We start from the raw sequence: 19,622 nt of genomic DNA, 5'->3' as shown, positions 1-19,622 counted from the left end.
ACAATGGCAGGTGAGTGGGGGTCACACCTGCCTCTACCTTCCCACTCCCCAAAATAAAGTGGGCAGGTTGACTTTGGGAAAGAGAGAGGAGAAATTACAGTAATAGGGATGGGAGAGAAATTGGGTTCAGTTCGCATTTGTAATTCACACTTCCTGAAACAATATGTGAATTGAAGTGCAAATTATCCTTTGACTTTCATAAGTGTAATAAAGTGGATTATTCTCCAACCAAATAATGTGAACAAAAAGATGTGTGTTGGGGAAAATGTACATAGTAATCCATATATTAGTGAAAATAACATATAATGCTTTATATTAGGGGACTTTGCTTGCAAAAATGTGTTGCGCGTCGAGGTCCCCAAGACACCCCCCCCCCAAAATAAAAACACAATTGACACTTAATTTTTGTTTAAGGTTTTTGCCATAATTTTGGCCACAACTTTATTCAAATTACAGCAATGTGAGTGGATGCTTAGGCATTGGTAGCACTAACTAACCCCACACGGGGACAGCTCTGACATTCGCACCCCCCGCGAAGTCAGCAAGGGTAAGTCACCTGGGAAGAGAGATGGGACTGGGAACCATGCCTCACCTCTCCCCAGCATGCTCCCAGGGGCTTGCGTGGCCCTAGCCCCTTGCCAGGGGGTTTCGGACAAAAGCATGGGGAGCCCCTGGGTTCGTTTAACGGAAAACCCTTGAAGCAGCAGCATTTTGGAGGGGCAGGCACAGCCGAATCCATACCCCTCCACCAGCAGCAGCATTTTGGAGGGGCAGGCACAGCCGAATCCATACCCCTCCACCAACCAATTCCAAGACCAATGCCTAACCGCAAACCTTACAAGTTGTGACGATTTGCTACGCAGTAGGCAAAAACCAAGTGGCACACACTAATCAGCCAAATGGACAAAATTCCTACCAGGCCCCTGCCCCAAAGCAGACGACCCCATGACAGGCATAGCAAGGTCAAGCAAACAGCCTCAAATTAGGGAAGGGAGGGCGGGTGATCCGAAGTAAGCAGCGAAAAGAGGAAGTTCCTCGCAGCGAGCATTGTATTTAACAAATAGGGCTGTCAATCAACAAATGGCAACATCTAGATTTCCCCAGTAACAGCCCACCCCTGCTTAAAGGATGGCCAAACCATTTGCCTAGTAACAGTGAGGTGTCTTGTCAGCCGCTCCCACAACCGGTACTCTCCATGAGGGAGAACACACTATATAAAAATGAGTGTATTCGGAAATATTTGCACTAAAATTATTAAAAATTCAAGCCACAACTACAACTTCCTTTACACCCATGGCTCAAACACTTCCATGCCTGATGTTATATGTGACAAACCTAGGAACATGTCAGTAAAGTCTCTACAGGTGATGTCTCCTGGTGTGCAAGACTCCATAGCAAATCCACATAGCTTTGTGGGGTCTAAGCTCATGATGTGCCAAGAATCATGGATTTACTGTTATTATCCTAGGAGTAATCAGAAGTCCTAAAATGCTCCTATCATCCTTGGAGTGATCAGATGCATTAAGCAACATTATCACATTTGTAACTCAAACAAGCATTTTTAATGGAGACATCCTTGCCTGTCATATAAATGAAGTCTGCTATTTTTAAATCATAACACTACATCACTGAGAGCTATTGGTGTTTATGTTATTAATTGCTAAACACATCTGTGCCTTAACAGTGTGATGCCACTGTTGTTGCTTGCCTATTTTAGTTATTCATTTAAGAAGACAGAAAGACACCTGTCTTGTTTTATTGCTATTAGATTTGCTTGCAATACAAATAGTTCACAAACTGAGGTGATGCAAGCACTCAAAGTAATTTGTATGTGGAATGCTCAGGTTTGTGCAATGTTTATTTTTCTTCTTATAAACTGCATTCAGTTCCTTACTGAAAACAGCCTAGAAAATTATATATGTACAAACAAACACATATACTTTATCCCTTCACTTAACAATTTGTATACATTATTTACATATTTCCAATACATATTGTCAGGCAGTCAGATATTTTTAATTAAAAAGTTGTTTTCATTTAAAAGAAGTATTGACTAGTTATGATTACACACTGAAGTAATATTGGCAACCTGCTTATAGCATGGGTCTCTGTGTTGCATTTTATAAACACATTTTTGGTCCAACTGCTTTTGAAGTACTTAAAGAGGCATGAATGAATATTAGAGCATTGCATCTGCTATGCTTGAGTGTTAGACCACTGCATCTACCATACTTTTTTTTGCCTCTTATAAGGAGACCCAGCACCAGATTTTGGGGTTTGAGATCTGCTTGAAGATATGACACAGCATACAGCCAAGTTCATACACTCAGCAGAATCAAATGGGCAAGCTTTTCCTGGACTGTAGCATTTCAGATGACCAAGGAAAGAGAAAGAGTTCCACGCTTGAATATTCCCAACAGACAAAACATTTTACACATGGAAAGCTTTAGTGCCCTCCTCAAAGCGTCCCTTTTCTTGTGCAAGGTATTCAATATCCTAAAATAATGCAACCCCTCCCTTTCCCATTCATACCACCACCAGATGCAGCGTAAAGTTGTATGTTCAAACAGTCACTGAATTATTCTGGCTGCACAAAACTGTCTATCCCTTGTCTGGAGGTACAGATCAGCATATATGTGTGTGTGTTCTACGACTCTTTCACATGCATTCAATCATAAGTCAGAACAAGACTGTGCTTACTATTTTCAAACTATCCAGTCAGAATTCTGTAAAGTCTCTATTCATGGTGACACCTTGATCCAGAAACTAGATTCATTTTGAATCAGGTTCAGAGACTCCAGATATCCAGAATAATTCTGTTGTGAAGGGTGGCTACAACTGAAATCCATCACACAATATATTTGTCTATCTGTTTAAGCGTGTTCTCCCTCATGGAGAGCACGTGTTGCGGTGGGGGCTGACGAGACACCTCACTGTTGCTGGGCAAAAGGTTTGGCCATCCTTTAAGCAGGGGCGGGCTGTTACTGGGGAAATCTAGATGTTGCCATTTATTGATTGGCAGCCCTATTTGTTAAATACATTGCACGCAGCGACAAACTTCCTCTTTTCACTGCGTGCTTCGGATCACCCGCCTTCCCTTCCCTAATGCTAGGCTGTTTGCTTGACCTTGCTATGCCTGTCATGGGGTCGTCTGCTTTGGGGCAGGGGCCTGGTAGGAATTTTGTCCATTTAGCTGATTGGCTGGTGCCATCTGGTTTTTGTCTACTGTGTAGCAAATCATCAAAACTTGTAAGGTTGCGGTTAGGCATTGGTTTGGAAATTGGTTGGTGGAGGGGTATGGATTTGGCTGTGCCTGCCCCTCCAAAATGCTGCTGCTGCAAGGGTTTTCTGTTTAAGGAACCCAGGGGCTCCCCATGCTTTTGTCCGAAACCCCCTGCCAAGGGGCTAGGGCCACGCAAGCCCCTGGGAGCATTCTGGGGAGAGGTGAGGCATTGTTCCCAGTCCCGTCTCTCTTCCCCTTGCTGACTTCGCGGGGTGTGTGTGAATGTCAGAGCTGTCCCCGTGCGGGGGCAGTTAGTGCTACCAATGCTTAAGCAACCACTCACATTGCTGTAATTTGAATAAAGTTGTGGCCAAAATTATGCCAAAAACCTTAAACAAAATTAAGTGTTATTGTGCTTTTATTTGGGGTGTCTTGGGGACCTCGACAAGCAAGTATTGGCTCCAAAGAAGGCGACAAGCAGGTTTGTGGAAGATGGGTCCTGTTATAGGTAGATACTACTGCCTGGAAAAGGCGGTCCAGTTTTGGCTGGGAAGTCCATGTCACTCAATGCTTGGGCAGACTCCAGTGAGAACTGCTGAGAGTTCCCCTATGCAATTGCCTCATTCAGTTTAGTTTGTTATGACTACCATCTCCCGTGTCATGGTTTAGCTCACCTAAATTCCAGTGAAAAAACATAGGACTGTGTATAAGTTCTACTTGGGGTACACTCACTGAAACGGACTTAAGTTTGTAGTAGCAGTAGCAGTTTTTTTTTCACCCTAAAGTCCCAGGGTGAGTTACTAAAAACAATGTAACACAAGTTAAAATCACAGTAATAAGGTGAGTCCCAAAAATATACATCTGAAGTTTTCAAAAGCCAGGGTTAAGTGATGCATCTTCAGCATTCATCAAAAGCTGTATAATGAAGATGCCAGATGCCGCTTTGCAGGAAGAGAGTTCAATAATTTACCCTTGTTCATGCATTTCCGTGGGTCTACTCTGAGTAAACTTAGACATAACCCAAAATTTTTGGTGTCAAAATAAGTAATCTGAAGAATGTTTTGATGTTAGAGGGTACCGCTACTGAGAGCCCAATTGCCTCTATTGTGTGATTGACAGTAATGCCAACCCTACTCCAAATGTCATGAAAGTGCAATGTAGTTTCAGGAATCTGATTAATTTAGAGAAAATTAGATTAGATTTAATATTCATACCACACTTTCTTAGGCAGCAATTCCAGCCCCACTTACATGAGAGTAAGCCTCATTGAACTCATTAGGGCTTGTTTCTGAGAACACATGGCTAAGATTGCACTGTTAGTATGTTAAAATTGTATGTGTCAAATACATTGCTAATTGGTATAAACATATTCACAGTAAATCCTTTTAAATAACCATGAGCAATCCTTTGCTCTGCTCACCTTAATAAACCCAAAACAAATAATTAGAAGCACAATTTACTTTTTTGTACCAAGAAAGCCTAATCACATGACTATGCAAACCATAATATCCCCAGTATTTGTTGCTGTTTTGCTAAGGGCTAATATAATGTTGTGTTCCTATCACTTCTCCTTTTAATTTTCTATCCCTTTGCAAAACGATTTTGTAATATTATTAAGGTAATTACATTAAGGTATGTAATACAGTTCCAGAGCAGTAAAAACATTTTTTTCCATTTATTGAGCTAGTGGATAGTGAAAATATTTATATGCATAACATTATAGCCCATTGTAAATCTTTTGCATAATAAAACCTTTCCATGAGCTAAAAATATAAGCAGAAGTGAGAGAAGAGAAAAGTCAAGTTTCTCCCGTTTTCTGGAGTCATTAGTTTTTAGCCCTTAAGAGGTCAACATTTCAAAATGTGCAATGTTAGTTAATCTGAGAAATAGCTAAGAATATATATATATATATATATATATATATATATATATATATATATATATATATATATATATATATATATATGATTTAATAAACATTGGAAAGATGATCATATCTAAAATGCAGGGGCACTAAAATGAAGGATGCATATCAAGGAAAGTAACCTTTGTCTAGGTTACAGTATGAATGCAGTACTGATGCTTCCTTGATGGATTAGAAAGAGGACAGCTGATTAGATAACAGATTAGAAAGAGAGAGATTATTGGCTGTGTCAACATTACTGTGCAACTGGGACTAAATAGGTTTGTTGGAAGCATGTAACTTTCGTTTTTCTAGGAGGTCAATTCCAAAGAGTTCAAACTTATGTGACTTATGATTTATTTTTTCCTTACTAAACTAAGAGTGCATTCCCAAAGTGATATTATCCCTGGGAGTATGGGGTGCATTGCTGTGGCAGCTGTTGAATCCAATAGGGTTCGGTTGATATTGTAATGGGTTGGGGGGCAGATTCCTCTAAATTCCTGGATGCCAGACCCTCCCCATAAAACCTGGATTTAGTAAAAGTTAGAATTTATCCAGGCTTGATTAAACTTTGCCAGACACTGAAAGCCCTGGATTCAGTTATGCTAAGGAGCCAAGCAGAGCTAACTGGATGGGCTATTATCAGGGGACAAAGGCCAATAATGGTTTCTCCATCAAGGAAACCATCAGAGAACAAGAATGCCAGGCATGGGGGAGTGGGGCTAGTGGGTAGAGGCAGGGTGCTGGGTGCTATAGGGCAGAGGCGGAGGTCAGGTTCAGGGTTTCAACTTTGAATGACGCAGGTTGGTGGGAGGCCCTTGGAGAGAGAAAGAGAAAGAGAAAATGAAGGGACAGGACTCCATGTAAGTGGGAATAATAATAATAATAATAATAATAATAATAATAATAATAATAATAATAATAATATTTTATACCCCTGCCTATCTGGCTGGGTTTCCCCAGGCTGGAACTAAGAGACACAGAAGATGTCTTTTTGTTGTCCACTGCATCCAATGCTGCCATTTAGGAGGAAGCTGGACACTCATGGGATGTGAATGCTCTGCAATCACTCCATCTAGGTTCTGTAGATATGTTTAAATAAAACCATATATCATAAGGACACCACAGTCTCTGTTGTGCCTTATTGTCCCAAAAAGGAACACCGACCCCAGCAAGCACATCAGCAACCACTCAGGGAGATTGGGATGGCATGTAACAATAGTTTGCCCCAACTTTCTTCAGGAATTTGACAGGTTAGTGGTGTGAAAAGATACCAGGTAAGATAAACTCTGTGAAATATTCTTTCAGAAAGAGTTTGGTTAAATAAGGCGATGAGTCCCCCTCCCCAATTGATTTTTTCATCTTCAAAATTCTCATGCAGCCACTCAAAGTGAGATTAAGATGCAATAGAGCCTGCCAACCCTGCAATGTTTCTGATGGAGTGTGGTGTGTGTGACTAGAATGTCCATGTGAACGTTTCCCATCATTCCTTCTTAACTTTTTACTTCTTTGGAAGCACATTTCAGTAGACTTAGGGTGCTTCCAGAAACTGTTGATGCTTTGCAGGTAGGGTTCTGTCTCATACCAGCAAATTCAGATTGTTCGGTTAAATGTGGATATAGTGCTTTTGCTCAACAAGCCTGCTTTCCGCCCCCTTTAAAAATAGAACATTTTGCGGCAAGGAAATCCCACTAGAAAATGTGGGATAATGATTGCTTGACATAATGTTGAATAATTTTCCTTCAAAGAAACCAGAATGAATGTTCAGTGGATGTTATATAACCTTCCAGAAAACTTTGTACAAACAAATCAGGATGAATGCTCAATAAATAGGTAGCAAGCTTGGACATAAACCTAACCATTTTCTCCTGAAGGAAGCTATTTTATCATTTCCAAGTTTTATTCCTGCCCATGACAATTTCATAATCCTCTAGCCTAGAAAACCTACCAGTGGAAGCTTGGACCCATTCTGAAACAAGAAAAATGAATCTTCCTTTTAAAATGAAAAAGGCTGCACAGATGAAGGATGCAAAGTCCCTATTCAATTGTGAGCAGTTTATTCATCTGCTAATGAAGTCTTCAATGATAATCTCAGAAGCAAGCATGCAAGCAATATGAGAGGCGTCTGATTCATATTCAGGACGTTGCATGCTTTTCCATGTGGAAGGCTTTGCAAGATTAATGCTTCACACTGATCTGTTTACTTGTTTGATCATATTCACAGTTGAATGCAGCCATGCAGATGTGAAGACTAACAGATGAAATGTTTGTAAGGAAACATTACTGTCTATGCTGCACTAATTGTTCACATATGAAGCAAAGTGGAAAATGGAAACATTACATCCGCAGCAAGCAAAAGAAAATTCAACATTTGAGGTTATGAGAAATTGTAAGTTATGTTTGATACCTGCTCTTGCAGGTATGGGTTCTTGCAGATTTATTGCTCAGTTCCCTGGACTTTGTCACCTCCACACTGCAACCAACCAAGCAGCAACTCCTTCCACAAAGAAGTTAACTAAGGCCTAGAGAGGTGACCAACAACTTCACACCAACCAATTGTGAACAGTAGTGGCACTGAGGTAGTTGATGAACAGAAACTGCAGGGGCTCTGAAGCAACTGAAGAGAGAGGGAATTCCCACCCTAACTTCAAATGCTACAAAGTAAGGGTGGGACCTTTTCAGCACTGTACAAGCATATGGTTACTGGATGGATAGATGCACCAGGCATGACTTTTCTGAAATCAACAGGGGCGACAGTCCAGACAGGAAATACACATGTGGTGGAGAATTCTACACATTACAGCTCTTACAGAGTAGCTGCTACACGGAGGCCAACACCTCTCACACATCTGCCTTAGTTAAGTTGGTATAAAGTATGATTAACGCTACAATAATTAGAGGTATGGCACGCTGGCAAACAGTCATTTTGGATTCCGTAAAGGAAAGCCAAACTTCATCTGCCTTTCTGAACTGTTTGTTTGTTGCAAAGTGTGTGCAACGCCAGCCATACAGATATAATTGTAAGGCCACAAAGATGTGTTGAAATAAGTTGTTCCGTGAATTATGTTAGCAATCAAAATCTAAGAAAATAAATAAAAAAGATAAATAATAAGATAAATAATTCAATAAAAGTCCCAGTAAGTAGAGTGGCAACCTCAGGGTTCACAGGTGGACCTTGAAAACCAAAAAGTATTTATTACATTTATCTCTCATATTTACTCTAAGAACCTCAAGCTGACATACATGCTTTTTCTTCCTCTCTCCACTTTATCCTAACAAGAACCTAGGCTGAGAGCTCAAGGTCACCCAGTGAGTTTCGTGGATGCATAGGATTTGAACCCTAGTCTTCTGGGTCCTGGGCCCACTATCCACTGCACCATTGACCCACTTGTAACCTTATCCTAGATAAACAGTCTTATGCATTAAGCTGTTATCACTAATATAACTGTACAGATGTTTATTGTTTAAATGAATGCATATATCAAGTGCCCCCCCCCCGAACTAAAAGGTATTGTGTGTGTGTTTCATAATGATGGCCACTTTCTTTCATGTTGTAGCACTACGAGTTGTTAAGTGTTATTGGCAATAATGTCCTCTTTCCCAGACTCTTAGTTGAATATTGAGGATGATTTTGGATAGCATGAGATAGATGGGGTAGTTATGAGGACGTGATCTGTGTAAATAACAGAAATCTCTACCCTCTGGTGAATGAGTAGCAGCTGTTCCAGCCTGCCAGGTAAAACTAATTAAAATATTTTACAAGAAGTGAACTTTTACATATAATTAATAGTGTTTACAAAAATAAAGATAAATCAATGAATTCCTGATGGTGTTAAGGGGGAAAGAAACAACAAAAAAGTGACTTCAGATTTGTATTTACAGAATATTAAGACTCATTCATAAGCCATTCATCTGAATAGTGGTTCCCTCTGTCTCATTCAGATCCACAATACTCATGAGAGGGGCCTGATGCAGGAAAAATTCTGGCAATTTCCTAAAGTATGTGGTGTGTCTGTTACTCGGTATTTTAGGTATCAAGACAAGATCTGAAGTTCTATAGATGGCATATCACATAGTTATTGATCACATGGCTAATGAAGTCATCCAAATATGCCAAAAGAGATGAAATGTTGACTGAGCCAAGACTCTGCCTACAAAAGTGTTTCCCACTGAAGGTGAAAGAAAGCACTCACCTGAAGGAACTTGGCACATCTTATACACAAAGCATGGAAAGATCTCTCTAAAAGAAAAATCCTCTAAGCTATGCCTCAGTGGAAGGTCAGTGTCACAAGGCCTTAATGGACTCCATTTATCTCCCAAGGTAAAGGGCACCCATTTGGGAATGATATGTCATTAAGTCATGTGGCAGAACTTCTAGTCAATTGGGGTTATCTTTGAGCCTCAGTTTAACAGCTGTCTTGGAGAAGTTCAACAAGGGGGGGGGAAGGCATGTATATTAGTAAAACACATTTAATTTTAGGCACAAAATGGCCACCAACTCCACATTCACACCTGGGGGATGGGGAAGTAGTACACCGTCCTAAATGCACACCTATGTGCAAAGGAAGGAAATATCTGTGAAATGGCAAGTCACTCCTGCAGTGGGAGATAGCAGTCGTGTTGGACAGACTAGCACTGGCTGCTCTTCTATAGGAAGAATGACAGAACCATACATGCAAACTAAGTGTACACATTTTGGAAGCTTTTGGTACAGCACTCCTGGGATCACACAATTTCAAAATGTAGGTAGGAAATAATGAAAATGCTCCTTCAATCTGCTTGACAAACTAGCTTTCTACAGGCAGAAAGGTTTTGGCATTTGTTCCCCTTCCCCCATGGAGGGAAAAACAACACTCAGACATGTAGTCTGCCATTTGCTTTCTGAAATGGTTCAGTCCCGCAAGCACTGTAGCACATGTCTTTTTTGCTTAACAGGTTGATTGGAGATTACTTCTAATCTCCATATGCAGTTTTACCAGTCCCGTGCCTCCAGAGTGCACAAATGCAAGACATCTTCACCACAAATGACAAGTGAAGATGTTACTCCGTCTGAATTTGGAGAGGTTTCACCATAGGATTGAACAGCAGATTTTCCCCCTGTTGCAGATCAGTCTCTTACACACCTTCAGGTAGAAATGCAAGTTTTCTTATGGGCAAAATAATATAATGAGAAGAAACTGCTAACCTATCCCTGGACCCTTGCTTAACAAGCCAGAGGTTAGCTTTATTATTCAGGGTGGTCCATTCTTGAAAGTGACTTATGAATTTTATAACACCCTGCCAAAGCATTCAAGCACTGCTGTAGCAGTGAATTAGCAGGCTTGGTCAAAACACCCAATAAATATTTCAGACAATTGCATATATCCTCATTTCTTTATCCAAGAGTTGGATGTTGTGTTCTGGAGCGATTTCCAGCCCTGTTCCTTGTCTACAGCATATATTTAAAATCCGGTCTGGTGGAAAGTAAGCTGCTATCAATATTCAAGAAAGGGGTTAGCAAGCAGGTTATAGAATGGAAAACAACTATTCATAAATAAGCTCTCAGAAAACACAGAGAAATTTGATAGGCGGTTGATAGCAAACAGAAGAAACAGTTCTTCCTTGACAATTGAGCAGGGGAGTACAATAGCAGATAGGCATTAAACTGACTCCCTTGGCAATCTGGGATGCAACTCCTGTTTGTGAACATGGCCACTATAACAATATGTTTTGGGGTTTTAGCCTATCGTCTCATTGTCACAGAGGAATACTAGTAAAGTTTGAGCTATGCAGATCAGTGTTCAGCTTGCAATGATTATTGTTACAAGTGGGAATTCACAAAAAAACTTTCAGATTCCCCCCTCCCCCGTTAATCTATATAGCTGCTGCACTGACAGTTTTACTCATGCATGAAACAACAACATTTTATTTATATCTAGCTCATCTATTCATAATACAACATAATCATAAAACCATATAAGATGGAGAAACCCTGTTTTCCTGAGGTACAATGTTACTGTTAGAGTGTTGCCGTGATTCAAACACTGATGGGTATGTAAATTGTTGCCTGCGTGAAAGAAAAACCTTGTATTTTACCCCTGGCTGGAGCCAGAGAGTAAAATACTAGAGGTGTGCATCTGCTCTGTATGAACCATGAATCATGAGCAGAAGCAGGAGAGAACTATGGTGGATCTCAGCAAAGTAAAAAGGAGCTCCCAAGAAGTATGGCAGCACAGCAAAAGGGATCACATACAGTGCTTTGTTGCACTTCATAATTCAATTTTCCTATATATATTAAAAAGCCTTCATAAGATGCATAAATCAATCAATCAATCAGTTTATTACAGTCAAACACCAGCAGTTAAGGTGCATATAATATCCTGCCATGTCTTGTTCTCTAATCATGAGGGAAAGATCAGGCTGGGGTGGGATAAAGGTTGGGCTTTCTGTACAGGAAATTTACAATGCATAAAGGAAATGTGTGCTGAGCAGGAGGTAAAAGGATGTCCTGCTTTCAGTCAGAGGGGAAGGTTTACTGTGGTTCTCCAATCACAGCTGCTTTGGGGAAGGATAAATAAATATGGAAAAAAACCCAACGAAGGAAAGTGATTCCCTTTTACTGCTTCCCACCACAACAGCCGTGGAGCAGGGGCAAAGGGGAGAAAGCTTCCCCCCATCCTCTCCACTGCTCCTTCATAATGGTGGATTGGGCCACATTCAGGTTTGTAATCAGCAAAATTGTGCAACTCCAATTTACCTGAACATACTTTGTATGGCAAGTGGATTCATACCGACATTTACACATTGCTTAAATAAAGATATCATTTCTGCTTCATTAAATAGCACAAGCTTTTCCTATAGCAATTTAGGCTTGTTAGTTCCCTTCTGCTTCCTTGTAATAAAAGTTATTACTTAGGGAAGATTTTTTAAAAAGAAGGTACTGTACTTGAAAATGACAACGGCAGATATGGATTTTAAATGCACCTTAAGGGTGCTTATCTTCTAAAGTGTCTAGATAAAGTCAATTAATGTTAATGTATTGGTACAAAAGTAAATGGATTTCAATAGAAATCCCTTATGTTCCGATTCATCTGGTTTATTATTAAAATATTTGTTATTCATAGTTTCTTACAGCATGTGTGTAAAATCATTGGCAGCACTTTTCTCACCGAAGTCTAAAACATCCTTCTGAGAAAGATCAATTATTTCTACTTTATAGACAGTGAAGTGAGGCTGAAAGTCTTAGGCCACACTGTGAGTCCATGGGGGAATTTGAATTCAGGTCCCAAGTGCCCAAATCTCTTTACATTCAAGACTCAGCTTGCTCTGAAAGTGCCAATATAAGCATCTGAGAACATTCAGTTGCTGTTTATCTCCACTCATCGACCTTAAACCTTCTAAGATCCTCATTGCAGTTGTCAGAAATGTTCACTTTGGGGAGAACTAAAGGCAACCATGAACAGTGGGTTCCATTTCATTATAGAAAGTACTCTTATTCAGGCAATTTGCATCACATGGAGGGACAGCAGGTCCAGTTGCAATTGTTCCACTTCCATGTCCCTGCCAGGCTCCTTCCTTATGCTGTTCACATGTTGGGTGAAATTCTGAAATGCTAATAAAACCCAGTAGTTGACTTCAGAGGAATAAATTAATTCCTAGAAAGTATTCTTAGAGACAGGGAGGGAAAAATGATATCCCACTGACCTTGGTATACAGTACTTTTCTGCAGTTTTTAATGCCAATATGGTATAGTGATGAGAGAATTGGGCAAGGTTCAGGGGATGGGGAACAAGTTCAAATTCTTAGTTGAGTCTGGAACTTGCTTTGGCTCATTCTCTTTTAATCCAACCTACCTCACAGGGTTGCTGAGGAAACAAAAACTGGGAGGCAGGAACATGTCCTGTATGCTGCATTGAGCTTCTTGGGTGAAAGGAGGAATACCAGTCTAATAAATAAGTAATAAAGACATTGCAAAGATGTGTCGGTCAGTCCGTTACAAGAGTGAGGTTTTATAGGACTCTTCTGAAGTGGTTTAGTTTATTTTTAGCAAGAAGATCTCCAAGGGCCCTATGATGACATTTCATATTCCTGGACATTTCTGTTTCCCACAGGGTTCAACTTGTACAGGAGGCTACTGGGCAACACTATACAGAGATATGTTTGTTGCCAAAAATATAGAAATGACAAGTAGGACCTGCAACAAGATTTTTCAATCTGGAATGCTCCTGTTCCAGGCTACTCCATTTAAACCTTCTCGCCATTTCAGTCTCCAACCCTGGCAACAGAATGTCAGCACTCTGTGGCCATGGAGCATGCTCAGTCTTACCTAGGCTGTTTTGGTTCCTCCCTCCCATACAGATGGGTTCTGCATCCCACCCACTTGTGCTTGTGTGTTTCTGCAAACAATGGTTCTTCTTTCTTCTGAATGGATGGTGGGGTTTTTTGGCTGCTTAAAGACTGGTACATGGAGAATTATTTTGCTATTCGTGTATGTGACGTCCAGGCATACCCCTCATTTTCATTTAGCCCAGATCTTTCTTTGTTGGTGCTTATTTATTTATTATCGTTTTATTTCTGTGCCACCCTTTAATGTAATTCTCAGGGCAATTTACAATAAAATTCAGTTAAAAGTACAATTTATATTTCAAAAGACCCTATAAAACAACAATTAATAAGGCGGTAAAACTCAAGCAGCATAAAACAGTTTTTAAAAAGGCCATAAAAGATTAAAAGTCTTTTTTCCCTCATGAACAAGCCCAGTAAACAAAGAACAGTTATGAAGGTAGAAAGCCATCCCGTGTGGCTATCTAGGGTATTGCATAGTGTCACATGAACAATGATCTGCCTGCTGGGCAGAAGTCTTAGGTATGTGTTCAGTACAAAGGATTTTTGGCTCTCATTGAATATTTGTTCCCTTGAGCTGAGCTGAGGAAGGCAGAGAGGATTCCACCTATGGAGACATGATAGCAGTGTCCCAATTCCTGGATGACAAATCCTGGTCTCTCCTGGAGAATGAGGGCCCTTGGGATAGAGGACATTTCTCTGAGGAAGAGAGAAATTATCTCTTAGAAGTACCCATTCACTGCAGGATGAGCTCATATCTTCTTGTACCTACAATAGGCCGCGTGAGATGGATAGTGTGGTATTTCTAGTAGTAGACAGTTATGTAATTAGAAACAAAGAATTGAGTTTGTTTCATTTGAAATATTTTTTGATTGAGTTTTCAAGAATAACTAAATATGTAAGCAAGGGAAGTTATGTGTACAGTAAAGTATGTTGATACAATTGTATTTCACTATTGTAGTTCCCCTCACTTAGCAAACAAACATACACAGAACTAGGTTTGGAATTAATGTGTAGACTTCATGGTGATTGTCTTAACTGAACATAGTCATTGTGGCTAGTAGCCACTGAAAGCTTTACCCTCCATGAATTTGTCTAACCTTATTGTAAAGCCAACCACATTAAAGGTGCACAATTCCAATAACACTGTTCACCATACCTATAAAATGTTGCAATTATATCAGTCATAGAATCTTTCTAAGTCTGAGACTGTGAAAATGTATCCATATCTGTTCTGAGAGCTATAGCTCAGTAAATAGAGCATGAGACTCTTAATCTCAGAGTTGTGGGTTTGAGCCTCATGTTGGACAAAATATTCCTGCATTGCTGGAGTTTGGGCTAGACAACCCTTGTTGTCCCTATAAATCCATGATTCTATGATTCACGGAACTTATCTGTTCATCAGTCTACATCCATGCCCATGTTGCATCAGATGCATTTCAGCAACTTAGTCAATGGAGTTGGCATCAGGTTCTTGCAGCTTAAAGGACAATGGTCCCATTTTATAAATGCAGTAGCTTGCAGAGCTAAAACTCCTGGCTCAAAATGACAGAATAGGCTCAAACCCAGAGCCTCTAATTTCCTCATCTGATTCAACATTTTTGCATTTCTAGACCATCTTGCTTTGTTCATTGGCAATTGATTGCTACTGAATACATAAGCCAGCACTAATTATGTTGACAGCTCCTTCCCAAAATATGAATACATGATCTGTGACATATGGTTGTTCATTTGGAGAGCAGTTTCCAATGATCCTTCCTTGCATTATGTATATTTTCATTCTGAACAACATATTTTCCATAACAGCAGGCAAGCCATTTAGTCATAAACAATGATAATTTGTAGTAATGAGGCATTTTCAAGGGAAGAAAACCAAGGTAGAAGTGACTTATGCAGAAGCCTGCAGAACTGGTTGATTCCAGTTTAGTCTTCCCCCAAAGGTGTGCACTGTAGTGGTAAAAGTAGTATTGTGATATGGGTGTATCATCTTTGATTGGATAGGCTAAGTATTTCTTCTGCGTTCGTGACTCAAGTTGCCTTTTAGCAGATCAATAATTAGAAATTTTGCACATAAACAAATGAGGAGAATCACATTTTTTTGCCTTTTCAAAATTCCCACACTTGTAAAGTGCAGTAGTTTGTAAGGTTAAAATTTGGTACCTCTGATTAAAGATAGGTATTTTTTCACTATTCTGTAAAACAGGAGTGCGGAAGCTTTGGCCTTCCAGATGTTGCTGAAGTCCAACTTCCATCAACCCAGCAGGCATGGCCAGGGATGATGGGAGTTGTAGTTCAGCAGCATCAGGAAGGCCAAAGATCCTCTACTTGCTGTGAAATGTACACATTGTCTACTTTTATTTCTCTCAACCCAAAATTGAGTGAGAGGAGTTGGAGATCCTTACAAATGCAAAGTTTAAACTTGGTAGCAACCATCAGGTTTTGCTACTTCCTCTGCTATAGTAGTATAGTGCTAGAAGTTGGATAGTAGTTCGATAGTAGTAGTGCTAGAAGATACTGATTAGCAATATCTGGCAGTCAATCACATTGTAAGCACTTCTTCTCATTCCTTCCCTGATGTTGCACAGAACACATGTGTAGAACCATCTGAGCCAATGTTGCCTATCTGGTATCATCCAGTCAACACTGAGGAATATAGGACATGTTGTCAGCCTTAGGTGCTTTCTATTATCCTTTCACCAGGCATTAATCTTATTTGCCATGTCAACGAAGATCCACTGGGAGCTACAGTACTTTCGAATGTGTTAAACAGCTTGCCACAAACTCAGAATTCAATGAGACTCACTCCCAGATAAGTATCATAAGATTGCAGCCTAAGGCTTCAGTCCTTAGGACACTTTGCTGAAAATAACCCCCCTGACCTTGCACCTCCCTGCTGCAATCTTATGCATAGTCACTTGAGCGCAAGTCCCATTAAGCTTGATGGACATACTTCCAAGAATGTGTGTGCAGGACTGAACTGTGTTTCAAAGATAGCAGCCAGGATCTGAAGTACCATGCACTGTGTTCTGTACATGCAGCAGGACTTGTTTAGCCCCATGTGTGGCTCCAAGGCTGCTTTTTAAGATTGGGACCTGGAAGAACAGTAAGCCTTTTTGGTAGGACTGGGATGGTCATCAGATTGACTCAGGATGCCCCCTGCAACTGTTTCCAGCCACCATCAGGAGAAATTCAAAAACTAAATAACAAAACGTCCACACCCCAATCCAATGCAATAAGAACTTCAGAAGGCTTGCCCATCCCTTCCGTAAGGGCAAATTTCCACATCTGTGTCTCAAATTGTGTCCAGCAGTGCAGTGTTCTTCTGCACTTAGCTGCCAACAAGACACTTCAAAATTCCATTTTTAAATATGCAGAATGAATACCAAAAAAAGGCATCATGCCTCGCTTTGCAGCAGAAGTTCAGCCTTGATTCAGTGAAGAGCGGGAGTGTTACAGCTATGAATATGACAATAAATAAAATATCTAGTTGGTATAGCAACCTTAAACACTTGAAAAGAAAAATGCCTCCACCCATCTGTCCTTCTGAGAGAAAGCTCTTCACAACAGAGCTTCTATCACCAATGATTATAAGATGCAGGAGGCCTTGGTGTGCAAAAGCACAAGATCCAACAAAAGATTTTGAACTTCAGTTTTAGTGATTTCATGATTCTGAGTCAGGAAAAGTAGGCACCACAGACATTCCTGAAAGAAGTGCTAAAGCAATGATAAAAAGCATGCAAACTCAATGAACCTATGGCAATTGCAGTGACACCCTCTAGCAACAAACTCTTAATTAGAATTATGAGCTTGTCAACCTTGCTTCAGAATGCAACCAGTTCCGCAAGCCAAGCCCACCTTTACTGAGAACTACGCAACTGACTTAAGAAGAACTTGGTGGTGGGAAGTGAATCAAAGTATAAAAAAGGAAGAAGCTATTTGACCATTCAGAAATTGGTTTCAAATTGCATGGATCCACCGAACTTCCATTTTCAAAGTTACCATGTGGGGGAGGGGGTAGTGAGGGGCAAGTTCAGTCACCTTCCAGCCAGTGGAATGTGAATCCTGTGGAGTTGTTTTTATCCAAAGAGATTCCCTGTGGTTTTTGAAACCTTCTCCCCGAAAGCAATGGCAATGGCACTACTCTTGACTTATTGCCACTGCCATTGCCTTCTGGGGTGGGAAAACAGTGGATTAGAGACAGCCATAGTCACTTTTCCCCACAGGAGAATAAGTGAGAGAAGGAGCAACCAGGAAACAGATAAGCTAGACAACTTAAGAAAGAGACAAGGGAAGCAGTGCCTCCCCGCTTAAATTTCATCAGTGTTCCACCACTGCCACTAAAAACGTCCACTATTTAGGTGGCTGTTTCGGGTACTATCTATTCCAAATGGCAGTGGCTGTCCAGGGTCTAAGGAAGAGATCTTCCACAGCACAGGCAACCTAAAGCTTTTATAACTAGCGGTGCCAGACATTGAAATTGGTACCTTCCATACACAGAACACATTCTCTACCCCTAAGCTACAGTCACGTTGGAGATTTCAAAGAAAATGGGCATTAAACTTCAACTCCACTTATTTTCAAGTATTTTGATTTGGAGTATAAAGTTCACTAAAGAGGAATGCAAAACCTGAAATACTGTTCCTGCATTAATTCAAAAATGCTAATGAAATATTGCCACTATTTATGCATGCATCCTATTTATAGGCTGTCCCACAACAAAAAGTTATCTGGGTGGCTTACAGAGTAAAACAGTAAGATTAGAAAACCATGTTACAATAAAACACAGCAAACAAAACACAGCAATTAAGATCAAGGCAGATAAATTAAAAGCAGGGAACAGAGGAATGAAACAACAACAATGCAGCTAAAACAATATTAAGAACCACAGCATAATTTAAAAGGCCTGGAAAAATAAGAAGGCCTTTGCCAGGCCCAAAACTGATATAAAAGAGGGTGGCATGCAATACTTTCTGGGTAGGGAACTAAATTTATCCAAGGATTGGAGCAGTACTTCGTGAAGTCTCATTATGCAGTCTTTCATCCCTGTTCTAGGCCAAATGAAGTCTTTTTTCCAAAAGGCAGTGTGCAATTCATTGCAGTACTCAAAAAGTGGCAGATTATTGGGGAATGGATCATTGAAGCTAGGCTATCAAGGTGCCAGTAGGGTCAAAAGAACATAAGGAAAGCCCTGCTGAATCACACCAAAGGCCTGTCTTGTCTAGCATCCTTGTCTCACAATGGGCAACCAGAGGACCACAAGAAGCCTGCAATCAGGACTGGGTGCAACAGCATTTCCCCCACTTGGGATTCCTAGCAACTAGTATTCCAGCAGTGGAGGTAGGCAAAGCCATTGTGCCTAGTAGCCACTGACAGTCTTATCCTCCATGAATTTTTCTAATCCACGTTTGGTGGCCATCACTACACTGTGCGTGTGCAAATTCTGTAGTTTAACTAAGTGTGACAAAGTACTTTCTTTGATCTCTGCTGAATCTTCTAAAATTCAGCTTCGCTGGATGACCTCAAGTTCTAAAGTCATGACAGAAGGAACAAATATTCTCACTATCCCCTGCCTGCACACCATATATAATCTTACACATTCCTTTCCTCAAATGGAAGAATATTTTTTAACTGTAACTGCTTTATAAAAATTGCAACTGTTTTAGAATGTTTGCAGCCCATAAAGTACTAGAAAAAATGGTATGCCTACACTTACTCAAGTTAATTTACTGGCAAACCATGCTAGTTATGTATCAAGCCACCTGAATTTTGTTTTTGTTTTTTTCTTATCTATGTATCAGAAATCTTCCTGCTTTTTAAAAATGTGAACCACAGGATGGGGCGGAGGAGAGACATACAGACAAATATAACCATTATTTCTTAAAAGTCAACAGGATGATTCATCAGATATATCTGAATGAAACGGCCCACTCAGCTCCTAATGAGTCTGTGGCTTCAGGGTCAAGGAGGATCAGGAGTCTGCACTGTATCTATTTTTACATTGGTTTCAAAGTGTCTTATTTTGCTTTTGTCATTAAAGCACAGACCTCTGCCTGGAAAGAGCAGGGCAAAGGATAGGTGTGGATAAGCTCTGACACTGTAGCCAGTATACCTGTGAGGCTGTGGCTACGTGGGTTTATATTCTTTGGTATCCTTTGCTTTATCTGAAGCTCACGT

The sequence above is a fragment of the Podarcis melisellensis genome, assembly GCF_964234715.1.
Source record: "Podarcis melisellensis genome assembly, chromosome: 5".
Classification (NCBI taxonomy): Eukaryota; Metazoa; Chordata; class Lepidosauria; order Squamata; family Lacertidae; genus Podarcis; species Podarcis melisellensis.
The sequence above is the reverse complement of the archived record's forward strand: the minus strand, read 5'-3'. Positions refer to the sequence as shown.